We start from the raw sequence: 27165 nt of genomic DNA, 5'->3' as shown, positions 1-27165 counted from the left end.
ATTCATGTATGATTCAAGGACCCTATCCCGTTCGACTGCCTGGCCTCTTCCCTCACTGCCTGTGCTGGCTTGCATGTTGTCCCAGGGCCCTTGGGACCTGCTTGCTCTGGGTCTTGGGGCTTTCAGGAACGCTGTTTCTTCTGCTCTGCTGTACCCTTTCCATCACCAGCTCCTCACCTGGGTGCCTGTCCATTTCAACCCCTAGGAAGCCTTCCCTATCCCAGATTTTCTCAAGATCAGCACTGCTGACATTTGGGGACAGATAAGTCTTTGTTTTGGGGTGCTCTCCTGTGCCTTAGAGGATGTTGAGGAGCAGCCTTCTCCACCCTCTGCCCACTAGGTTCCCCCTCCCAACTGTGACAGCCAAAGGTTACCAAATATCTCTTGGGAACAAAACTGTCCCCAGTTAAAAACCAACACCCAAATCCCACTCTCACTCCCAAAAGCAGATTGAATGTTCCCAGCCCTCCTGGACCTAATGGGTACATGTCTGCTACCAGCCTGCCTTTCCCATTAAACTGTGGAACACCTGAGGACAAAACACGGGGAAAGTGCTCGATGAATACTTGTTAAAGACATATAGGACCATGATGTAGAGGACTGAGTTTCTCAAACCTGGCTGCATATTACAGTCACCTGGGATATTTTTAAAATACAAATTCCTAGATATCATCCTGAATCAGCGTTTCGGGGAGTGAGAGCCCAGGAATGTGTACTGTTTAACCTCGGAGGCGACCCTAATGCAGCTGGTGCACAGGCAGCTGATCTAGAGGACAAATGGCAGTGACCTTCACCACCTCAGCACACCGCCAGACAAAGCCCACTTCCTGAAGAAAGGTAAAATATTCCTCCAGAAAAACCCTTCTGCCCCAAAAGGTAAATGGTTGTTTTATAAGGTGAGTGAGGAAGTCCTCGGGAAGCTTCCAGAAAAAGCTCAGAAATAGAATGTTGGGGAACCAGCTAGTATTATAAGAAATGTTAATCATGCTCCGTTAACCGTGATTGTATTATTCTGATTAAAGAAGGCACATTCCACCCGGGCTGGAGCTGACTTGGAGATGCAGCCCTTCCTCCCCATTTGGAGCTGCCTATTATCAGGGAAAGATTCACAAAGATTTGTTGCAGAGACCAGAATCCACAGCCCTTTGAAGACCCCCAGCCCTTTTTGCATACGTGCAGGCCTTTGCAGACCTCCAGCCTGTCACCTGTTAATGCTGGCACTGCCTTTGGCTATTTCCCCATGTAACTCCAGCCCTTGCATATCACTAAGCCCTTTGAAGACCCCTAGTCCTTTTGCATATCTGTAAACTGCCCTTTTGCTACATAAGCAGCTGCCTTCTGGTGGGCTGCAGAGCAGATTTTTGTGGCTAACCTGCTGCTCTCCCATACTGCGGGCAATATTGGAATAAACGCTCATACAGGATTCAACCCTGTCTCAGCTTAATTGGCTCAAGTAGTGACAGGCAGCTGGACCCATTGTTTGTCCGGTTACAAGAGGGCCTCCGCATGTAGTCAGGGGGACCCTCCAGCTAGAATATAACATTAATTAAAATATTCCCTTCTGAGCAGAACATTTAACCTGCCTTGGTTTCCTATCCCTGGGCCTCCCCATGGCCAGCAGAGCCCTGCTCCTCAACCCCCGTGGACCACAAACAGCTCCTTCCTCAGTAACCTGCTCATTCTCAGTAGCCTTTTCCTCCACTAGAACTAAAGAACTTTGTAGCAGAGGATGGAGTGTCAGCTTGCCCCTAAAGAAGCGGATAAGGGCCTGTGTTAAAACAGTGCTATTTATTATAAAAGTATGCACCATGCAAAGCAATGCTTAAACTACATCCAAGACTAACAGAGTTGTGTCTGGTGAAAATCTCTCTGTAAGAGGGCTATGGAGGTCGGGCTGGAAGAATGACTGATGGCTGGAAATGTATCAGAAGGAGGGCTGTGGGGGCGGAACTGGATTAGGAAGTTGATGGGCCTGAAAAGAGCAGCCTCATTCCCTCTGCATGACAGGCTGTGAGTAAATGCTAATGGGGTAGGCACTGCCCACGATCCCAGCAGGCATGACATCCTCTCTCTCGCCCACTCTCCCACCGCAGGAACCTGGCATCTCAGGGATCTTTAATGATGTGATCTATCACATTCTGGAAGCTAGGGCTCTGTCAGAATGCTTTCAGCCCAAGATGTCTGTATTAGTTTGCCAGGGCTGCTGTGACAAAGTAGCACACACAGGGCTTGAACAACAAAAATGCATTGTCTCACAGTTTGGGAGGCAGGAAGTCTGAGTTCAAGGTGTCGAAAGGGCTGGTTCCTTTGGAGGGCTGGGCGGGGAGGATGTGTTCTGGGGTCTCCCATTGGCTCTAGAGGGCCATCTTCTCCCTGTGTCTCTCCACATCCCCTCCCCTCTATACAGGTCTGCCTCCAAAGATCCTGCTTTTAAAAGTGATATTGGATTAGGGCTCATCCTAATGACCTCACTTTAACCTGATTACCTCTGAAAAGACCCTATCCTATATAATAAAAAACTAATATGCAAATCGACCGAAGAGTGGAACGACCGGTCACTTTGACACGCACTGACCACCGTGGGGCAGACACTCAACACAGGAGCTGCCCCCTAGTGGTCAGTGCACTCCCACAGGGGGAGCGCTGCTCAGCCAGAATCCAGGCTCACGGCTGGAGAGCGCAGTGGCGGTGGTGGGAGCCTCTCCCGCCTCTGTGGCAGTGCTAAGGATGTCTGACTGCTGGCTTAGACCTGCTCTCCGCGGGGAGCGGGCCTAAGCCATCAGTCGGACATCCCCTGAGGGCTCCTAGACTGCAAGAGGGTGCAGGCCAGGCTGAGGGACCTCCCCCCGCACCCCCGCCAAGTGCACGATTTCATGCACCGGGCCTCTAGTATCCAAATAAGATCACTCTCTGAGGTACTGGGAGTTAGAATGCCACATATGAAGTGCAGAATGGGAACATGCTTCAACCCACAACAATATCTGACAATTATGTTTCACTTCAACTCACCTTCATTTCTCACCATCTGAGCATGCCTCGTCATCCTTCTCTTCTCCCCTCCTCCAGACCCCTAAACTCTTTTTGTGCTGCCTTAAGGGACCTTGGGAATCTGCCTCTTCCCACCAAAATAATTATGATAAAGTAGAAAAATCATGTACTCTTACAAAAATGCAGGCCTGGGTTTAAGTCTTGGTCCTAAACTAATCCCTGTGTTCCTAGGACAAGTTACTTAACCTCTCTGAGCCCCTGTTTCCTCGTTTTGTAGTAAAGAGATACCTGGAGTGCCACATTCTTAAACTGACTTCTCTCTATATTGATCTGCCTCTAAATTTTCCCTTTGTATAAATGATATTGGATTGGGGCCCATCCTAATAACCTCATCTTAACTTGATTACCTCTGAAAATACTCGATAGTCAAATAAAGGTGAAAGGGGGCAGAAACAGAATGTTGGGGAAATGGCTAGAATTGTAAGAAATATTAATCATGCTCTGTTAACCATAATTGTTTTATTCTGATTAAAGAAAGCACATTCTAACCTGGCTGGCAGCTGCACTCAGAACCTGGGAGCTCACCTGGAAATGAAGCCCTTCCTCCCCATTTGGAGCTGCCTATTATTGAAAGATGAACAACTTTGCTGCAGAAACCAGAATCACCAGCCCTTTGAAGACCCCAGCTCTTTTTGCATACCTGCAGGCCTTTGCAAACCTCCAGTCTGCTGACCTGTTAACTGCCCATCTGGCATTCCCTTTGGCTATTTCCAGTGTAACCCCAGCCCTTGCATATCACTAAGCCCTTTGAAAGGACCCCTAGTTCTTTTGCATATCTGTAAACTGCCCTTTTGCCTACTTTTCCTTTGTAGTTCTACCTATATAAGCAGCCGGCTTCTGGGGGGTTGCAGAGCAGATTTTTTTGGCTGACCTGCTGCTCTCCCATACTGCGATTCATGTATGATTCAATTCTCTGCTTAATTGGCTCAAGTAGTGACAGGCAGCATGGACCCATTGTTTGTCTGGTTACAAAGTGACCTTCTAGGCTACTTTCCCAGAAAGAACTGCCATCAGGAGATGAAGAATCATGAGAGGAAATAATGAGCATCAGAAAACCTGGATTCTAAGTCTGACTTGGAACTAATTTGCTGAGTGTTTTGGGGGCGCTCTTTTTAGCTTTCAGAACTCAAAGATGGTTGACCAGAGAGCCTCTATAATCATCTATGCTGGCCCTGTCATAGAATGAGACTCTCTGTGTATGTGTGTGTGTAACTGTACTAAGAACATTTAACCAATGTGTAAGTGTACAATACAGTATCATTAACTATGATGTGGTGTTTCTTGACCATCTGTCTATCCACTCCACCCTGGAGACCAGTGGTCCAGTTGGATCCCTAGACAACACACATCTGGCGACACGTACCCACCAACCACATCACAGAATCCTGACCTGCCAGGGGACAAGAGGTCAGCAATGAACTGGATAGGGAACCTGATACCTGGGCCTTCCTTCTTCTACCACTAGGTGTCACTGTCTCACCTCAAAAGCCTCTTCTCAAATTCTCAACTTGATTAACTGGAAACGCTCCCACAGATTAAGGTTCTTGAGGCATTTAGATCTAATTTGCATCTACCTTTCTGGACCCTTCCCCTCCAAGAGTCAACACAACTATTTACAGGTGTCTGCACACCTTGTGTCCCTGCATGCCAGGTTTTTAAACTTGACCAGTGACAGGGCCTGTGCACTGCACATCTGCCCGAGCTAATGGGCCCAGCCCTTCCTTCATCCTCATTCAATCATAATTTAGTGAGCACCTGCTATGTGCCAGGACCTGTGCTGGGAGCTGACAACACAAAGAAGAAAGGTACATCCCCTTCCCTCACGAGCTCACAGGAGACATGTCGGAATTACCACAACCTGGTGATAAGTGCTGAAATGAAGGACCCCATGCCACAAGCATTGGGGGGAAAGAGTCAGGTCAGTCACAGCATTTGGGTTGAGACTTGAAAGATGCTCAGGGAGGGTGCAGAGCACTGGGATGGGCCATTCTAGGCTGATGGAGCAGCACAGGCGGAGAGGCCGGCTCCTTTAAGCTTAAAGAAGCCTTTTCCTATCAGTACGAAACTCTATTGAAATCCATTTGGACCCCATTGCCCTGCATGAGACAATGAGCAGGCTCCTGCCCCATTCTCCATTATATACAATCACCATGGTGTATCTTACCTTGAGTGCAGAGATGTGGCTTTTCACTTATCATATCCTCAAAACTAACCACAGTGGAAGCGAACAATATATTTTGAGTGAATAAATGAACACTTTACCTGCTAAACTAAGCTACTACAAAGCCACTGGATTTTTAGGAGGCCTTTTTCAGAGAGGAAACTGGGGCACAGGCCACAGTAAGAGAGCCATGTGCACCCCCTGGATCCTGCTCTGTGCTCTTTGCAGGCCCTGCTGGCTCCGTCTCCTTCGCTGGGTAATTGATTCTGCAAGCTGGCCAAGCCCAGAGCAGCACCTCCTTCACTTCCAGGCATTCTCCCTGCTCCTCTTTCAGAAACACTGCCCCAGGGACAGGGGTTGGTACTGTAAGTAACTAATAACATAAGGGAAACTCAGAAGCCTGTGTACCCACCAAAGTTGTACCAAAGAGCAGAGAGTGAGGTCACCCATGCGCTAATCTCACACTCTAGACCCCTCCGCCTTTAGCAGAAGTGAAACAGCTCAACATTTCCACCTCTGGGGTGATTTTTCATTCCCAGAACATCATTATAGAGTTTTTGTATCTGTTGAAACTTATTAGGAGCTTTGACACCTGGAGGAAGACACACTAGCAGGAGGGTGGGGAGTGGGATGCGCAACAGACAGGAGAAAGAAAGGAAGGGGCAACGAGAATGGCCCTAGTTCCGAATGGATGCTGTGGACACTGGCTGTGGAGAGCTTGGTTGGGGGCGTGGGAGGGCGGAGGTTCAAGGTAGACAAAATAAACTCTGAGTCTATCTCAGCTGAAGCCTTCCATAGATAGCCCCATTTCCAGTGGAATGAAGTTCAAACTCTTTAGCCAGCATTCATGGTCACCATGGTCCAGCCCTGACCTATACTTTCAACCTTTGCTCCCATGATGTCCCATTCCTTGCCTGCATACCAGCTGAATGGACCCACTCACTCTCCCCATTGGTACCTGCTCACCCCTTAAGCCCAACTCCCGGGATCTCCCCATAGATACGCTTCGTCTCACACTTACCTCTCCAGATGGGCCAAGCTCTCTCATACCGCATTTATTTCCCTTCCTAATTGGCAAGTTTCTATTTAACTTGCTTAACCTTCAACATCACTCCTCTTGAAAGTCTTCCCTGATCACCACCTGGTTGAACTTCAGGACCCTTGTCTTGCACACCTTGCACCTGCAGTTGTCATAGCTCTTAGTACCCTTCTAAGGAATTATTAGTTCATGTGTCTCTGAACTCTGAGCATCTTAATGACATCTTTCGTGTCTCTCACTGTTACAGCATCACCTCCAGCATAAAGCTTAACACATAGTAGGTACTAAATTAATAGTTAATCATGGGGTGCTCGAGGGTAGAGAATAGATGCTATTTATCCTGTACCTCTAATCTAGACCATTGCTTGGCACAGAGAAAGACTTCAACACATGTTTGTCGAATTAATGCATAGAAAGATGGAGGACTAGCACAAAATAAACATTTGTCAGTTAATTTCTGTTAGGTTACTTCAAAGTTCTACCAGCTTTTTATATCTAGTTCTTTCTATACCTGAGCTCCTAGCTACCTGGGGCTGACATGGCATCTCATATATTTCTAGGTACAACTTCCATTCTCTGTCCAATTCTCCCAGGGGAACATTACCCTTTCGCAGAAAGAGGGAACAGTTAAGAGAAATTGATGCAACAGGCATTTACCTACTATCTACTATATACTGGGCACTATGCTGCCATCGGGGCTAAGTAATGAATAAGACAACTCCAGCCTTTACCTTCATGCAGCCTATAACCGAGAGAGTTAAACCAATAAATGAAAGTAGAAAACACATCACAGAGGTAAAGTAGAAGGAACACTGAGCAATTGAATTGAAGCTAGTCTTGAGGTGTTGAGGAAAGGCCTCTCAGGGAGAGAAATATTTAATCCAGGACACAGTCAAGTATGCATGAGCCAGGCTCAGGGAAGAGGAAAGAACAAGGACTGAGGAGTTAACCCAGGCATCCTGGCCAGATCGGCTGCCCCTCCTTCCTTCCCTGTCCCAATTCCAATAATTACAGACATTTTCTCCTGAAACACACCACTTACTCCTCTTATTCACGTTGGATATTTTGGTTCTGATATCAATTACAAACTAAACTGCAAGCTGAAAGGAAGGTTGGACATCACATTAAAACAGTTATTATGGTTGGGTGACAGCTCACCTCAAGGCAAATACTGAAAGTCCCAAATCCCAGGAAGTCCTCGGTCCTGGAGAAACTAGGACAACTGGTCACCCTACACTGTGGCCAAAGCCCACCACCAGGATAGACCAGTAGCAGCTCAGCATATAAATTCATGCTAGTCATTTATTTGTTCAGTCAACATATATTTTCTGAATATATGCACAAAGAACTAGATACAGTAAACCCCATGATTTTGTTGACCTTGATTTAATGGACTTTGGATTTAACAGACAAAATTTCCAGCCTGTCTGTCACATGTGAAAAGTAACACTGTTAATTTTAAAATGCTTTAACTAAGATTTGCTTATAATTAAATTAACAGGTTTTTTGTTATTAATTTGCTGTTATTTTTAGCAAATGTTAGCAAGTAGGCCATATGTCAGGAAAAAACACTAGTAATTTCACCGACACAAATAAATATTACGTATCTACAACTATAGTCTATGTATTTAAATCCAAGAGTCATCGCTCATAAACAATGTTCAGTGAATGATTAGCACGTGCTCACACCGCATCTCCAGCAGTAATTGGTTCTGTTGTCTAGGGGTGTGACTTTCTGCGGCCGTTTTAGCATGTGCAGTCTGATGTTCCCACGCGCGCTAAGCCACGCCCCAGCCCTGTGCATTGTTTACTTGGGTGGCTAGTGAGTGCACACATTTACTAGACCTATTCAGAATGAATGTAAAATTACTGTAAGACATATAGAAAACTTTTCTGTGAAATTAAACTTTTCATACATACCTAATTTTAATTACACAAATGTGTGTAAATAAGTAAAAACAGGTAAACTAACTAATTTGTCAATTTTTGAACATACATATTCCGAAAATCTATATTATACAACGGACTTTGGGTTTTAACGAAGAGCCCCCACCCCCAGCCCAAATTAGCCTGTTACATCAAGGTTTTACTGCACTAAAATATAATCATTTATAAATATATAAAACACAAGGCCCGAGGGAGGCAGAGAAGTGAGTCCAGTGAAGAGAGAGGGGGAGGAAGAACATATGCAAATAGCTCATGTGGGAAGGAGACTGCACCACCCAGGAGCACTGCAAAGGTGTGTGGCTGAGTGTGATGGGATTAATTTACATTTTTTAAAAGACTGCCCTGGTTTCCATGTGGGTGAGGGGTTGAAGCGTCGCAGTGGAAAAGAGAGACCTAGGAGAGAGCAAAGGCCGAGGTCTGGTGGGTGGATGGGGCACCGCGTGCAGAATAACAGTGGATGGACCGGGAAGGTCTGTGAATGAAGTTCTGCCCCTGGAGGCAGGGGGAGCCCCGGGAATGGGCAGGGACTGGGACACGTGGGAAACCATCATTACTACTGAACAACCACTGAGGGGAGCAGCTCATCAGAAAGCAACACCCACCTCTCCTGCTCAGCGTTTCTCCTGGGAAGGAGGCACACAGCGTAGATAGGTATCTTTGCCTGCACTGCACTTGGGTTTTCTGTTGTTTCTTCAATTGGATGAAATATTGAGTGGCTTTTATTTATTTGTGGCTGTGGGGATACAGGGATGGGGGAAACAAATGACTTTTCACAAAACCCAATTTCTTCTGCTCTCAAGAGCAATCTGTCACCATCTCGGCTGGCTGCCAGGTCCTCCGGAGTCAGGCTGCCCGAGAGCAGCCGGAGCTCAGGTCTTGGGATCCTCTCCTGGAAAACCTTCCTGCTGGGCCTGGGCGAGGCCTTCTGAGAGTTAGGCTTCCTACCCAACAGGAGCAACTGGTTGGGCAACAGACACAACCTCTTTTTCCAGGGAGATCCTGGCAAACCCAGTCTCCAGGTGCCATGCTGGCCCCTAAGAGCCCAGCCTCACAAGGAAAACCAGCCCACCTACCTTTATTGCCATGGGTGGCACTGTCCTCTCTTCAGAGGGCTCCATCCAGCCTGCCAGGGCCACTGCCCTCCTGACCAGAAGGAATCAGTGAGTGTGGGCCTAGACTTGGGGGACTGGAGAGTCCGTGTCTATGGCAGGGCTGACCCGCCTGGGAATAGCTGAGCTCCGAGGGCAGAGTGCAGGGGACCCTGTAGCTCAGCCGTGTTCAAGCAAGTACAGGAGCCCACTTGAGGGGGAGTGCGGGTGGGAGGACTTGGTGAGCACCTACAGGCTGTGAAGCCTGAGAGACGATGAAGACCACAGCTCTTGCCCTCAGGAGGTGGATTAGCACAGGATGCAGGCGCGTAGATTGATAGTACTAACCTGAGTCCTGTGATGGGAGTGAATATATAGTGCTGTGGGGGGAGGAGAGGGGGAGAAAGGAAGACGCTCCTAACTCTGCCTGGGGAATCCGAGGAGACTTCCAGGGGGAGGTGATAACTCTGTTCCCCAGACAACCCACTGGAATCACCGGGCTTAACTAACTGCATTTAGAAAAAATAAACAGGTGCTAAAACAGCACATTTGTAAGGGTAAGCCTGCTCCATTATTCAATTTAAAAAGAATCACCAATTGAAATTAATTTCACTTGCTAATTTTTTTCCTATAAAATCATCCCTGAGGGGTGGGTTTTTCAAGTAGAAAAAAATATTCTTTTGAAGGTGGATTGCTTTAGACTTGGCATGTAATCCAAGCTCCAGAAGGGTCCCTGCTGTGCAGGAAAACTGCCCGGGAGGTATACTAGTACTTGAAAAGGTTTCCCGAACAGGAGCCTCGCTGGGAGGAAATAACAGAGAAAATGTGGGGTGGGCCCCACCTGCCCAGTGCTAGTCTCCCATCTGGGTGGTGAGAGCAGAGAGTGGGCAGGAGAGAATTCTATTGATTCTTAAAAACCTAACATTTGGCCATTTACAAGGCCCATGCCATGCAAGTATCCAATAGCTCCCTGAGGCAGCAGGACCAGTGCAGATCACGGGTGTATTAAACAACTGAGAGAAGAGTGAAAACCATTCATGAACTATGAAATCAACAGAAATTATTCTGACACTGACCTGAAAAAACAAACTTCAGGTTTAAATAAATGCAGTTAATCCTGAAAAACAAGGGATAAATTCCAGGTAGGAATAACAAATAGGCTCCTAGATTACTTGACAATTCAATTAGTAAAGAGGGGCAAGTAATATAAATGCATTCGAATATTTTTTGCTGATTGACATGTTGACAATGACAATGTAGAACAGTTTGAAGACAACTCCTTAAAGAATACTCTCATTTCAGAGAATATTCTTGAATAGTACTTTAATACCATGCAAGTACTACGCAAGAATACGTGAATACAGCTTATATATACAGTTTTTTAAAACTTGATAGGTTTCCCAAAATTGACAGTTATAAAAATTTACACAATATTAGTAAAGCTAAGAAAAAAAAACCCTCAATGCTCTTAAGAATAAATTAAAATATTGATCAGCATGCAAGAGGGAAGAATACAGTTTCTTTCTATTATTCTTTCTATAAACAAAGATGTTACAAAAATCATCTCCTATTAAAAGGTAATCAGACAGTAGTTAGCCAAAGAATAAGAAAAATGAATATTATAGAGGTACGCCAGGGAGTTGAATAATAATAGCATATTATTTTTCTAAATTATATGTTTTTGCTATATCTGTGAGGGTTTTTTAAGATTTTAGTTATAGTGACTTGTTTTCTCATTTTAAATATGGGCTTTGTAACTAATTTTGTATTTATAATTTTGCATTCTTTTTCTTAAACAGAGTCCCCAAATTGTATTAAGTTTTAATCCCCACAAAACCTGGACCTTCCCCTGATTTATGCCCATTTTTCTGGGTTTGCATAGCCGGGGATAGATTCCCATTCATTCCATTTCTGCCAAAATGAAAATGGTGACAAGGAGACATCTAGGGGAGCCTAGAAGGTGTCCTAGAGACTAGGACAGCAGCTACATTCCTCCCTGGGATGCTCTCCTCCTCTCATCCTCTAACCACACACTCTGAATGGGGCACGATCACCACAAGTTTCAGTCATTAGTAGTCATACCCCCATAGCAACATTTTGGTCAACGCCAAAGCACATTCACGATGATGGTCCCATAAAATTATAACGTAGCTGAGAAACCCCTGTCTCCTAGTGATGTTGTAGCCGTGCTATCTTCATAATACACACATTACCCATGTGTTTGTGGTGATGCCAGGGTAAAACACCTACTGTGGCTTGTTATGATTACTAATAATCATTCACATTTGTGTAGAATTTTATTGTTAGAAGTGTAACTTCTCTCCAGGCAGGAGTTTGGAATGGGTTAGGGTGCATCAGAATTACCCGAGAAAGCTTTATCCAAAGATAGATGACACTTCCAAACATATACCAACACCCGACCTACGAACCCCTAGGGCAGCCATGGCTTTCAAAGGGCCCAGGAGCCAGACAGAAGGATGAGAATCCCTTCCTGGGAGCCATCCCAAGACCCCCAACTACGTGGGATAATCTGAGGTGCAGCTCAGGGTAGGGAAGTTGGTCCTCAAAATAGTTTCATAAGGTACATGTTATTGCTGCCCCCGTTTTAAGGATTAGGAAACAAGACTCAGAAGCATGAAGGGATTTACCCACAACCGCACAGCTAGGGAGCAGATGGCTGGAGAGCCCGACTCCACTCCTCTGCCTCACATCACGTTTGCTAGAAGCACGTGATTAGAAGTCAGTAGGTCTGGGTCCTAGTCTTCGCTCCTCCCCTCAAAAACCAGTAAATGTAGCAAGTCATTACATTGCTCATGTTTCATTTGGGGGTAGGCGTACGGGGGGAAACATGTATTGCTTACTTCTCTGAGGTAAACAGGGTGAGGAACAAATGGGATACTCGCTGTGAAATAATACCAGGCTCTGTTTAGCCACTGCCTCTCAATCTGCATGTGTGTCCAGCAGGACAGGTGTCATTCCTTTATGTGACTGAAACAGAAATGCAAGCACATGGCTAGGGAGCAATAGAGAGGGATTCAAACCTATGTGTTTCTGGCCCCAGAGCCCACATACTTCCCAATAGGCCTACCAAACACCATACCAGGAATATTAATAGCTGTGAGATAAATATTAGTTATAAAAGGGCTGCCAAGCCATATGTTACTGTGCAAGTTCTATATAGTATGTCAATATTGTATATAATCAACACAGCTTTAATTGATGAGATCACATGAAGGTAGATTTACAATTATACATCATATCCAGTGCAGTTCAAGTGATACTTACTGAGCACCTGCCCGGCACTGTGGTGGTCAGAGAGATGGAAAACATTCAATTCTTGCTTCAATTAGCCTAGCACATTTTCTCAGGAATGACATGTATAGCACAAGTCCTCAATTCAAGATTTGCAATATGCACCTTCACCCCTTATAGCTCTTTCTTTGGGAAGAGTGAACACAGGTTTTCTGAGTGACTTGGGACAGATCCCTCAAAGGTAAAGAGCAGAAAGTAGTCTATTCCAAGACCATAGTGTTATAATGTACCCCTCGAATCACACAAGGACGCCTCAAGAGGTCGAATTAAGGAGTCACATTTATTGCAAATCCAGGACTACGAGGGGCCATGCACTCCAAATCTCTCAGTGCCCTCCCCAGGCCCACCACCAGATTTATATCGGCAAAGATCACAAAGGTATTGATTACATCCCAGGGTTTGGAATGAGGAACCTGGTTTGCAAAAAGCAGTTTACAGAAGCAGACTTAAGCATGTTAGCTAAATTATAGTTTTGGGTCTCCAGGTCACTGAATCAACGGAAACACATCATCTAGAGCCCTCGGGTCTTGGGACCACTGAGTTGACAGGGACACATTATCTGGAACCCTCGGGTCTTGGGATAATTGTGCTGTCCTGGTTCCCAGGTACAGAGGAATTTGCTTTCTAAAACCAGTATGACCACAACCAATGGGGTATTCACATTACAATCAATAAGGTATTCAATCGAATGGGATGATTTATATAATTCAGAAAATCAAAATAACTTTTCTATTGTTAAAGCAAATAAGTACAGAAGCCAAGCAGCAGGATTAAAGTTAAACTACAGTTTCTACCTGAGATGATTGCTACCATACTTCAATAGGACCCTTCTAGGCCTCACAATCAGTCGTATCCACTGACCCTGTTTCCTTAGGCTGTGGGATTCCAAAAGATACTCACCTAGCTACCCAGTGGACCATTGTGGAAAGCAGAGCGGAAGTAGCAAACTTTCCTCACATTCTCTCTGGTTCCCCTTCCAAGTCCAGGGCAAAGCCAGTAGTGGCCGTGGTATTCAGAGTGTTCCAGGAACCAGACAGAAAGAGGACAGGCCTTTCCCGGGAGCCACCCCAAGACTACAATCCAGTGGGGTAATCCAAGGTGTAGCTAAGGGTAAAGCACACATCAGTATGCATAATAATAATAATCAGCCTGACTGTTTTGGCTCAGTGGATAGAGTGTCGGCCTGTAGACTGAAAGGTCCCAGTTTCGATTCCAGTCAAGGGCATGTACCTTGGTTGCAGGCACATCCCCAGTGGGGGGTGTGCAGGAGGCAGCTGATCAATGTTTCTCTCTCATCGATGTTTCTAACTCTCTATCCCTCTCCCTTCCTCTCTGTAAAAAATCAATAATATATATATATTTGAAAAAATAATAATAATCAGTATTATGAAGGATTGAGTCCATATACAAAGCAAGAGATGCAGAGCTGAGATCAGGAGTCACTTGGAAAACAAGTTGGAAAGGGAGGTCAGAAGTTTCAGCAAGCAGCTGTGAAAAAGTCAGAGCCAACCGACTTCTGTTGACTTTGTGATCAGCCTGGTAAACACCGTGTTTCCATGGATAAAGGGAAGAGAAAGAGACTTTATTTTGCAATAAATATTGGCCATAGCATGCTTCCATGGATAATGTGAAAGAGAAAGACACTTGGTTTTACCACAAATATTAGCCAACCAATGAGCCCCTTCAGCTGGTCCTGCGGGGCATCGGCAAGAGTGTTATACAGCGGCCTTTGCTGAGTGTAACCCACTGATCCACGCAGGGAGGGTCACCTCAGGACAAGGCCATGAAATACCTTATCTCCAGAGAATGCCAAGGCTGGAATCATGGGATATGGTGCTCAGTTCATCATAAAAACTGACTGTAAGGATATGGTAGCTTTCGTTTGCTTTGTCTGGTTCTTAGCCATGTCTCTATGGTCTTATTCATAATAAATATCCCACTGGACACCTTGGCCCTAGCAACCATGGACTGGGTTGAACCTAATGCAATAGTTTGGGGAGTTGCAGTTAGATGTGTTAGGGAGACATCTGTCTGTGACCTCCGAGTACTTTAGTTGACACACGGCTCCGGGAACTCAGACAAGCAAGGCCCGCAGGGAGCCTGTGCTTTGCAGGGGAACCGAGAACGGCCTGGGAGCCCTTCCAAGCCTGGAGGAACTTGGACGGATCCAGAGGAGGATGAAAGGTCATTTCTTTCCGGCTCCAGACTCAGCCCAAAGGCAGCCTGGGGACCTTGGGAGCCAAGGTCAGGAAGAGTTTATCCCCTGACAGAGGCAAGTAGGGCCTGGGGAGCTGTTCTGTTTACATGGGTTTTTTTCAACCTTTACCCACAAATTCAAGGTGACCTCTCCCCCTCTCCATTAGCAGCCGTGTAGGGCAACGGGCTTGATCCTTAACCTTTTAGCCCCAAACCATTCCTGGAAGATAAGAAGAAATACGAGGTATCCAGGTGGTACCCGCTGTTGAAGAGGAAGAACACTGCCAATACGATCCAAACTCCTGGCTACATGCAATACTTCAACCCGCTGCTCACTCAAATCCTATGCTCTTGCCCTTTGCATATGCTTTGCTTTGTCCCAAGAAAGTAATACAAATCTTCAGTACTTTTTCCAGTTCATAATAAGCATTGCTGATAGAAAGAACTGGCACAAAACACAGCATTGAAACTGATGACAATGAAAACTCTACAGGCAAAATTTGTTACAGGCAAAAACTAATTGAAGAATCACACATTACTGAGCATATTGTACTATGCAAAAAAAAATTTGATCTGAGGAAAAAAAGATTTGTTTGAAAGAAATTATCAACAGCAATAAAAAATAAAATTGTCAAAGCTAAAACTGCGCTGGATAAAACTAGCAAAAAGAGTCAAATCTTCTTGCAAAATACACATCTAAGTAATTTTACCTGGGAAAATGGAACTTAATACCTATAAAGGCCAAAGAAGACAAGAAATGGAAAAAAACCATAATCAATGACATTTTTCAATAGCAAAACAAATGACAATAACAAAAACTAATGGCTACATCAAAGTTTATTATAAAATATACACAGAAAGAATTCATCAGCAATAAAATAAAAGTGAAACTGGAACTGGGTTAACTGTAGTGAATCAAAAAAATGATTTAAAAAAATAAGTTTGATTAGTGCAGCGTCCTCCAAAATAAAAAATGTTTTTTCAATAGGCATTCATCACTAAGGCATAATCCTGGTTTAAATATTGATATTTTTAATATGGAGGTTAAATATGCTCAAGGTCAAAATAGCCAGATCAAAATACCCATGGAGACTGAATAAGAGTTAATACAGGATCACAATGTCCTGTACTCAACCCCTAGGACTGAATCTCAGCTCTGAAACACAAGGGCTTGATTTCAGTAAGCCATGTGACTTGGGGAAAGTTACTACAAGTCCCCAAGGCTCCATTTCCTCATTTGCAAAATGGATATGTAAATCCCACAATACTCTTCCTCTTAGTGTTTATATTGAATATCCAAGCAAAAACATGAGAAGCCTGGCACACTTCTATCTTTTGAGAACCTCCTTACCCCTAGGTTTCCATCCTGTGTAGCATGTAACCTCAGGCTCTAACATATCCTCCTGATCTAAGAATGACTACCTGACCCAAAGATAACTATGGGTCGATTGGCCAACAGCTTGGTTCAAAAGCAATATCTGCCCGCTGGTGTGGTTCAGTGGATTGGAGCTCCTCAGGAGAGCCCATCCAATTCCTAAGCCTGGATAGCTTTGCCACAAGCTTCATCGTGCAACCCCACAGCAAAGTGGGTATACTGTAAAATGTCTCCTTCCTGTCTGTTCTTTCAGCCCCGGCCACCTCACTGTCAGCCCAGCTAGTACAGGCGAGTCATCCCTTTTGAGCATCCCTCCCTTTCTGCTGACCCTGTTCTTCCATCTATAATAATAAAAGTGTAGTATGCTAATTAGACTGAATGTCCTTCTGGACAACCTTCCGGATGAAGCCGGGGCTGTGAGGGAAGCCCGGGTCCCAGGTGCCAGAGGGAAGCCGGTGCCGGCAGCCGAGGGAAGGAAGGCCTACTCTTGCATGAATTTTGTGCATTGGTCCTCTAGTGTTATAATAATATACTTTGTCCAGATTTTACAAAAATCCATGAGTTCAGGATAACAAGTACACCACTGTTGTTGACCTAGTCACGCTCTTACCAGAAATCAACTGAGTAGGCAATTATGAAAGTAATTGTATCTATTTATTTCATGTTTACCAAGTAGAATGACCTCATAGAACTACCGTAAATTGGTTATTCCCAAAGGTAGGCCTAATGGCTGGCACTCTTAACACTTATGAAATTGCCAAGAATGCTGGATTTCACATTCTCTTTGAAGTCACTAATGCAAGCCTCTAAGTTTCCACCACTGCCTATTCCAATTGGGCCAAAAGACTGAGAATAATTCAGTGCCCAAAAAAGATATATATTCGGCATGGAAAACACAGAGATGAGCATTAAGTCTCATTAAATCACATCTTCTATTCTAGGCCTCAGTACTATGCGCATTATTTTTTTAAACATTTATCTATCCTCTAAACGTCTGAGAGTCCTTTGAGGTCAAGGACTGCATTTCATTTTCTCTGTATCTCCAATGGAAAACACTATTATGTCAAATAGAAAGCATCAGATTAATTTAAATAAATGCATATCTAAGGTTCTCTGAAACTGTGACTTCCACAGAAATATCCAAACCCCCTGACATCATCAATAGCTTTGCATAGCAGTAACAGCCATCAATTATGATGAAAAGAGTCCTGGGCATATGAAAGCCTGTGCCTAGACCTGAGATTCAGTGGGAAGTGTGACAGATTCTGCTTCAAGCTAGCACTTGACTCTGTGATATCTTGGGCAAACCACTGGGCATGAAGAAACCACAAATTTTAGGGTCAGAGAAGCCGAAGTGTGAATTAGGTTCCATCTGTCACCCACTTACTTGAGCAACATTACACAACAGGTGGGCCTGGTATTGTTTTGTTGATGAAGATAAATATCAACATGAACTCAAAGTCAAGAAGTGCATAGGCCCCTGGAAGACCAAGAGCCAGGAACTGAACACACACCCTCCAAACAAGGCCACGGACCACCCATCCCTGAGTCCCCTTCTCTGTGGGGCCACATGATCTCTCAACCTCTCTTCCCTCTGCACATCTCTCTGCAGAGCAATTTTCCTTGTTCTACAATCTAAGCATTGCTACCTGGAATTTGTTGTTTCTCGGTGCTCAGCTCAGGTCCCTGCACCAGCTCATGGCTCTGAGGCCCATTTCCAATTTCTTGGGGGGTAGGGGTCTGATGGTCCCCCACCCTGGACCCATGATCTCTGTCAGCCCACTCAGCAGGGCTGTGGGACTCTACTTTCTGAAGAGTGGTGATTTTCACCAGGGACTTAAGATGATCTGATTTCCACTGCATAGGCTCACACTGAGGCCAAAAGATCAGCTCAGTGGGTGTTGTATTAACTCAGAAATGATGAGAGCCTAAGTAAAATCAGAAAATCTATCAGGGAGATAGAGAAGAGGAAATGAATGCGAGAAGTCTGGAAGATTTAAATGTGGGAGATGAAAAAAAGGCGGTTTCTAGCCTAGAGAGGGAGGGATGGCAGAACCTAGTCATTAAACAAGAAAACCGAGAAAAATGGCAAGTTTGGGTGGGGTTGGGGGAAAGAAGAATGAACAGATGTATTGTATTTTAATAAGAACAAGAATCTGAATATAAAGATTAGGGAGACTATCCAAGGTAAGACAGGGAAAGGATGGCTTAACACTTCAGTTAAGACCTTTCTAGTCACATTACTGCCCCCAGTTAACACCCCTCAGGGGCTCCTGTCACTGAAGGATAGACTTAGTCTCTTATGCATGGATCTTCATTATAAAGCCTCTGTCTACTTCTCTACATTAATTTTTTTAAGTATATATTTTTATTGATTTTTTTTTACAGAGAGGAAGGAGAGTTAAAAACATGGATGAGAGAGAAACATCTATCAGCTGCCTCCTGCACGCCCCCTACTGGGGAATCAAAGCTGAAATCAAGGTACATGCCCTTGATCAAAATTGAACTCCGGATCCTTTAGTCCCCAGGCCAACGCTCTATTCACTGAGCCAAACCGGTTAGGGCTACACTAAGTTTCAGCCACAAGAAGCAATGAAACCAACTGCAGTTCCCTGAATATACCACCTTCTCATGTCTCTGAGAATTTAGATGTCCTGCTCCATCCTGTTCCCTCTGCCTAGAACCATCTTCCTATTTGAGCTTCAAAACACCTTAGCCCCCAAGGCTACCTCACATGCTCTTATCACTGGTGTTTGTTCTCTGCACTCCTCTCCTGCCCCCAGTAAACTGCGGGACTCTACTTTCTGAAGAGTGGTGATTTTCACCAGGGACTTAAGATGATCTGATTTCCACTGCATAGGCTCACACTGAGGCCAAAAGATCAGCTCAGTGGGTGTTGTATTAACCCGGAAATGATGAGAGCCTAAGTAAAATCAGAAAATCTATCAGGGAGATAGAGAAGAGGCAATGAATGCGAGAAGTCTGGAAGATTTAAATGTGGGAGATGAAAAAAAGGCGGTTTCTAGCCTAGAGAGGGAGGGATGGCAGAACCTAGTCATTAAACAAGAAAACCGAGAAAAATGGCAAATTTGGGTGGGGTTGGGGGAAAGAAGAATGAACAGATGTATTTTAATAAGAACAAGAATCTAATTAGGGAGACTATCCAAGGTAAGACAGGGAAAGGATGGCTTAACACTTCAGTTAAGAACCCTTCTAGTCACATTACTGCCCCCAGTTAACACCCCTCAGGGGCTCCTGTCACTGAAGGATAGACTTAGTCTCTTATGCATGGATCTTCATTATACAGCCTTTGTCTACTTCTCTACACTAATTTTTAAAATATATATTTTTATTGATTTTTTTACAGAGAGGAAGGATGGATGAGAGAGAAACATCTATCAGCTGCCTCCTGCACGCCCCCTACTGGGGAATCAAAGCTGAAATCAAGGTACATGCCCTTGATCAAAATTGAACTCCGGATCCTTTAGTCCCCAGGCCAACGCTCTATTCACTGAGCCAAACCGGTTAGGGCTACACTAAGTTTCAGCCACAAGAAGCAATGAAACCAACTGCAGTTCCCTGAATATACCACCTTCTCATGTCTCTGAGAATTTAGATGTCCTGCTCCATCCTGTTCCCTCTGCCTAGAACCATCTTCCTATTTGAGCTTCAAAACACCTTAGCCCCCAAGGCTACCTCACATGCTCTTATCACTGGTGTTTGTTCTCTGCACTCCTCTCCTGCCCCCAGTAAACTGCTAGCTTGCAACCTCTGGCATTTTGATCTGTCTCCCTGGACTATGAACACATGAATTCAGGAAGTATAGCTTGCATGCTAGTATCCCCACCGCCTGGCACATAGTAACATCTATCAAATGTCTGTGAATTAGCTGGAATGGCAGGATGACCACTGCACAGAAGGGTACACATAGCACTTATGGCATTGTCCTCTGACAGTCTGAAATATCTCTCTCTCATTTGCTTCTGCTGCTTTCCCATTACTGCACAGTTCTTCTCTGAGTGAGAATAAAGCAAAAGGGATTACTGTTTCAGCCTTTGCACCAAACGGGCATCCCCATGGCCTTGGAATTAAAGGAGCCACTTACCTTTCATAAATGTTCAGGGAAAAGAGGACAGATTTGTTTTAAGTAAATTAAAATATATTGCATGAGGAGGGAAGGAGGGAGAAAAGGAGGGAGGAAAGGAGGGAGAGAGAGAGGGAGGGAGGAAGGAAGGGAGAGTGAGAGGGAGGGAGGGTGAGAGGGAGGAAAGGAGGGAAAGAAAAAGGGAGGGGCTCCTGTCACTGAAGGATAGACTTAGTCTCTTATGCATGGATCTTCATTATAAAGCCTCTGTCTACTTCTCTACATTAATTTTTTTAAGTATATATTTTTATTGATTTTTTTTTACAGAGAGGAAGGAGAGTTAAAAACATGGATGAGAGAGAAACATCTATCAGCTGCCTCCTGCACGCCCCCTACTGGGGAATCAAAGCCGCAAAGTACAAGCCCTTGATCGAAATTGAACCCGAGATCCTTTAGTCCCTAGGCCAACGCTCTATCCACTGAGCCAAACCGGCTACACTAAATTTCAGCCACAAGAAGCAATGAAACCAACTGCAGTTCCCTGAATGTACTACCACCTTCTCACGTCTCTGTGAATTTAGATGCCCTGTTCCATCCTGTTCCCTCTGCCTAGAACCACCTTCCTATTTGGGCTTCAAAACACCTTAGCCCCCAAGGCTACCTCACATGCTCTTATCACTGGTGTTTGTTCTCTGCACTCCTCTCCTGCCCCCAGTAAACTGCTAGCTTGCAACCTCTGGCATTTTGATCTGTCTCCCTGGACTATGAACACATGAATTCAGGAAGTATAGCTTGCATGCTAGTATCCCCACCGCCTGGCACATAGTAACATCTATCAAATGTCTGTGAATTAGCTGGAATGGCAGGATGACCACTGCACAGATGGGCACACGTAGCACTTATGGCATTGTCCCCTGACAGTCTGAACCATCTCTCTTTCTCTCTCTCTCTTTCTCTCTCTCTTGTTTGCTTCTGCTGCTTTCCCATTACTGCACAGTTCTTTGAGTGAGAATAAAGCAAAAGGGATTTCTGTTTCAGCCTTTGCACCAAACGAGCATCCCCATGGCCTTGGAATTAAAGGAGCCACTGACCTTTCATAAATGTTCAGGGAAATGAGGGCAGATTTGCTTTAAGTAAATTAAAATATATTCAGTGAAGGGGGAAGGAGGGAGAAAAGGAGGAAGGGAAGAAAGGAGGGAAGGAGAGAGAGAGGGAGGGAGGGAAGGAGGGAAAGAAAGAAGAAAAGAAAGGAAAAGTCACTGGGTGTTTTAGGGCCATTGAGATGGAAAAGAAAAGTACAGCCCCTTGCTGGGCCCAGAGGATGGATGGGTTGAAGCTTGAGGAGGAAGCAGAACTGTCAGGCAGTCTCTGTTGGGAATTCAATGGAAAGTCAGAGATGATGGAAGGATTTGGAAGTACAGTGAGAGCAGAGCTGAAGTTTGCATGCCAATGTCATCAGCTAATAAACAGAAATCCACAAAATTGAAGTTTGTGACCTTCCTGTAAAGTAAAAAGCAACCCTCCCACAGTCAATAGCTTTATCTGGAAAATAAATTAAGAGTGATCAAATCGGAGTTGTGAAACCTCAGGGACACAGTGTCTCAGACAGCTGGGACTTTCTGAAGACATAAAAATACCAACATTCTCTCCAAGTGCATGATCAAAGGCTTGCAGACTCACTCAAGAGGAAGAAAATCCACTTAGCAGGATTAAGAAAATCTTTGATTCCTAACTCTGTTGCTGTGCAAAACTCTGAGTTCTGCCCACCACATGGAATTAAATACCAATTAGAATGTTTTAAAATCTGTATTGTAAGCACAATTTAGCAATACTAACTGATTTGGGTGGCTAGTAAAAAAATCAGCATAAATAAACCTAATAGAAACTTGAGTGTCCTTGCTTCATCTCAATCCCTTTCCTGAAACTGCAATCCCAGAATATCACGGAATGTTAGAGCTATGAGGAACCTTGAAGACCACCTAGGCCAGTGAGCTCATTTTATCAGAGGCCAGGATGGAAAAGTGAATTCCCAGGCCTCTCACTTCATTAGGGGTAGAACTGATCTGGAAACACAACCTTTCTCATCTTTCCATCAAATGATCTTCCGTCTACACCATGCCATAAAGATGAAGTTTAATTATGTTCAATGTTCTCTTTTCAATTAGTGGGTGAATTATTCAGTATGGTTCAAAAGTTTTCTGTCTGGAAAAATTAGATTAAATAATATTTTCATGCCCAAATGGTAATCCCTCAGAAAATCCCATTTTCTGGAATGCTTCCTTTTCTGGGAGCTTCAGAAAGTCAATGTTTTACAGAACAAATACTAAGCGGTCCAAGAATTCTGAAAGGAAAAGGCTGGGACTGATGCAGGAGATGGCAGGTAGATGATGAAAAAGAGAAGACCTACCTGAAGAGGAAGCCTGGAAGGATGGGTTGGATCCATGGAGTCAGGAGAAGGGATGACATTCCTGGCCCAGATAAAAGGAAATGAAAGATTCAAGGGAAACTGCCCGCCAAGTCTGGATTGGAGTTAATTTGTTTAGAACAGTGCTTCTTGGAGCTTAGTCCACAGAACACTGGTCCCACACTATGCTCCATAAACAATAAATAAAAATCAGGACTGAGGAAGTACATGTTCAAACAAGACTGAGAAATGCTGTGCACCCTCTCTAAGAGCCCATGCACATCAGCATAGAAAGGGCCAAGTCTCTTTCTTTTTTATTTTATGGACACTTTAAGGTGTAAAAACCACTTAGCTGGGGAGGTGTACAGAAACGGGCCACTGCTTGATTTTGTGTTCTTTGCAGACCCCTGCCATAGAGCCCTCTTTCATGCTTCCTTTACATACTGCTTACTAACATGCCATTACCTCTACTTCTGTGAGAGACATTTTAGAAAATACTGTTTACAGAAACGGCTCTCAGGCATTGAACATAATCATCATCTGGAGACCAGCTACATGCAGATTCCTGGGCCCAAGACCTGCATTTTCATCAGGGTCTCTAGGCGGTTCTGATGCAGGTGGTTCAAGAATCACATTTAGGGGAAAGTTGACAGTAATGGAAAAACGAGGGTGATGATGACCTTGGGCTTGAAGGTCAAGATGTAGCCACATACAATGAAGAAAAAGAGGGAGACAGAGCTCAGTTATCTCAGAGAATAATTTCAGAGCTTCTTTAGGGGGAAACTGCCATCTCCCTTAAATAGTCAAATGGAAGAAAACTTTCATGAGGGGAGGGGAAGCCACAGCCCCTACTCCCACAAGGTTATCTGTGCCCTTGGAGAGCCTCATTAAGCATCTCTGCTACACCACTTGAGACTGATGGTGGTGAGGGGGCGCTTCCCCCTACCCCCAATTCCCGTGGTAGAGCTGAGCTAGGAGAAGCATTCATTCAGGGCCTCAGTACAGACTTCTGGAAAACAAAGAAGAAAGAGAGCAATATGCAGCTAAATGAACTAGCTCTCAAGGTTTCACACAGCTCAACAATAGGCTATATTCTCCAGATCTTGTAGGCCTCACCCCATGAAAGCTTCTAGCTTGTTGCTGTGGCACAGGTGACTTCACTCCAGAGGTGTGCTGGAGCTGGCTTAGTTGTGAATATCTCTTCTCAACTTCATGTTCAGTGGGTGTCTTCAGTTTGGTAGCTGGAAATTGGCCACAGTGGGAATGTTTACACCACAGAAATTGGCAAAAATCAGGGTGTTATCCATTGATTTTGGAGAGCTGGTTGTCCAACAACTACAAGTGTATCATTGCTTTAAACACACCACTCAGGATGCATAATAGCTCCATGAATTAAGGCATAGGCTATGTGTTTAAATAGACCTTGTTTTGAATCCCAAAATTATCCCTTACTAGCTAGGAAACTTTTAATCTCTCAAAGTATGTCCACCTTCTATAAAAATGGAGATGATAACTTCTTCATTGTTAGGGCTCAGAGTATTAAAGGAAGTATCCTATATAATAAAAGCTTAATATGCTAAGTGTCCAGTCGTCTGGTCAGCCGTTCAACCAATCAAAGCGTAATATGCCAATGTATGCAAAGGCCGTTCAACCGCTCACTATGACATGCACTGACCACCAGGGGGCAGATGCTCCAACTGGTAGGTCAGCATGCTGCTGGGGTCCGGCTGATCAGGACTGAATGAGATGGGCCGGACATGCCCTGGAGCCCTCCTGTGGTCTCTCCCCAGCCCTGATCATGCACCGGTGGGGTCCCTCAGCCTGGCCTGCACCCTCTCGAATCCCAGACCCCTCAGGGAACGTCAGAGAGCTGGTTTCGGCCCAATCCCACAGGCTAGGCCAAGGGACCCCATTGGTGCATGAATTCATGCACCAAGCCTCTAGTATACTGTAAAGAAACTTAGCCCAAAGCCTAGCACATGGTGAGTACATTCGATGAGTCTCTATCCCTCTGTCTAATGCTTTCCAAGTTTCACTTTCTAATCTGAGAACCCTGCCTCTTCCACAGGTGATTGACAGTGAACATATCAGAGAGCTCTCAGTCTACATACAAGACCTTTTCCTTCAGATTAAATTGACGAATCCTATCAGAATACAACCCAAGAAAGCCCGGCTATCACAAGCAGCACACATATATAGTAGCAGGTGAGGCAGGCTTTATTATAGCACCTCCAAACCATAATCAGGCCTCGTCGAGAGCACTTTCTACTTCCTTCACCAGGCGCAGGCCTCAAGGACACACACTGCATCTGGGTCCCCTTTGTATAAACTGAATACTGATTTCCTGAATGACTGATACAGCAATTGGCAAGAACAGATGTAAAATTTTCATGACTTGATGTAGATTTTACTTTCTTGTCCTAGTAAGTGAGAGCATTCTGCATGCAGTCGCACCATCCCCCCGTGTCTGAGGATGCTATAAGCCCCGGGTCCTCACTGTCGGCATCCGTCCTCCCCACCTGCCACTGTAGCTGGAGAAGAAAAAAGGGCATGGAAGCTGTATTAACTGTGGGACAGCTTTGGAGACTCTGAATGTTTAAAAGAAATCCCTGGGGTCTCATTGTTTTCTTGTCTTTTGCCTCTCATGGGGGCTAAGAAGCTTCACAGTAGATTGTAAGGTGTGTTTCTACAATCCAAGCTGATTAAGGTTTCAAAACCCAGATCTTACTCATCTGCCACTCCCTCAACAAGGGGAGATAGCTCCCCTCCCTCCTATTCCTCCCAGTCTCTCCCAGAGCCCACTGTCTCTACAATCCTCTGAACACTTACTTCTGGCTCTAAAGGGAGAAAGGGTTTTTTCCAAATCAGTTTAATTGACTTAGACCAGAAATTATTATGCAACACACAGTCCAGGATATGCGATCAACGTGCCGCTAATTTCATTAGCTATAACTTAATTACAAGCAGAAATTCTTTCCAGTTGCATGTTCCCCATAGCTGTTGATGTTCAGAGTATAAGGACAACTTCGTTTGGATGAAACAAAGTTTTCAGGAAGGGCTTCTACAAAACCAGGATTGGAAATTTCAGGGATCTGCAGGAAGTAGCTTTTAAGGTATGAATGGCCCAATCCTAACTCCAATTTTTATTCAACAAATATCTGTCAGAGGCCTACTAAGTCTATGGTGCAATGCTGGATGCTAGGGGTCCAGGACAAGGCAGTCCCTACCCATGAGGGAGCTTACGTGCCAATGAGGTACCAGCTCTGAAACATCGCCTAGATTAGTAAAGATGTGGTGACAAATGATGACAAATATCATGGAAGAGAAGTGCAAGGAGCTACAGGAAGAGCTGGTGTAGATCTGTGCAGTTAGGGAGGGATCTTTGAGAAAGGGACATGTAAGCCAAGATATGAAACATGAGAAGTGGGCCTGCCATAGCATAAAGGGTATCTATACTAATAAAAGGGTAATATGATAATTAGACCAGACAGCCGAATGGCCTTCCAGACATCTTTCCCGACAAAGCCAGGGCCTGAGGGAAGCCAGCCAGGGTCCCGGGTGCCTGCGGGTGGCCGGAGGAGGGAAGCCTGGGTTCCGGGTGCTGGAGGGAAGCCGGTGCTGGCAGCCGGGGTAAGGAAGGCCTACTCTTGCACAAATGTTTGTGCATCAGGCCTCTAGTTTTAGAATAAAGAACTACCAAGAGTAAAAGGTCCTATGGTGGAAAGGAGCAAACCAAGAAACTGAAGGGTCAGTCTGGCTGAAGCACGGAGGGCACCCTGGCACTCCCATGTAGAGATCAAGTTAAGGATTTGGGTCGTTATCCTAAGAGCAATGGGAAACCATGAACGCATTTCTAGGGAATGAGTGACATCATCAGCTTGTATTTTCTAATGATTATTCTGGCTCCTGTGTGGTGGATGGGCCGAAAGGAGGCAAGAGAGGCTCTGGGAGGCATTACTGTAACCTAGGGAGCAATGCAGATGCCCTCCCCGGGGGCATTGGAGGTGCAGCCCACACGAAGGAAAATCCTATTCAACTGAGTGTCTGGAGCTCCTAGGGAGAAGGTGAATACTGTTCATCAGGCCAGAGCCATGTGGCTTATTGACAAAGATTTCTGGAGTGCAAGATTCGGGGTTCACAGAGACCCCCTGGAGGGCCTGGGTGACTGCCTGCAGGCTGGTCCGTGTGGTTCTATGGAGACAAATCCTTAGGGAGCTGTACGACATGGCAGTGACCCGAATGCAGATCTTGCCCCAGAGTGAGCAAAGACACCTGGCAGAAGAGGAGACGGTGCAGGCAGAGACGGTTCCCAGTCAGACATGATGGGGGGAAGCCCTGCGACCTTGCCCCAACTGCTCTGGTTTCTTCCTCTTATTGACAAATGGGACCAATGTAGCTGCCTCATGGAGTCTTGTGAGGATTCATATAAAGGAAACGAGTTAATATGTGCACAGCATTATTTAGCACAGAATCTGCCCCCAGAAGTGTTGATTTCCTTCTCTGAGTGCGGG

This window comes from Myotis brandtii, unplaced genomic scaffold (assembly GCF_000412655.1).
Source record: "Myotis brandtii unplaced genomic scaffold, ASM41265v1 scaffold468, whole genome shotgun sequence".
NCBI lineage: Eukaryota > Metazoa > Chordata > Mammalia > Chiroptera > Vespertilionidae > Myotis > Myotis brandtii.
This window is presented reverse-complemented; position numbering follows the sequence as displayed.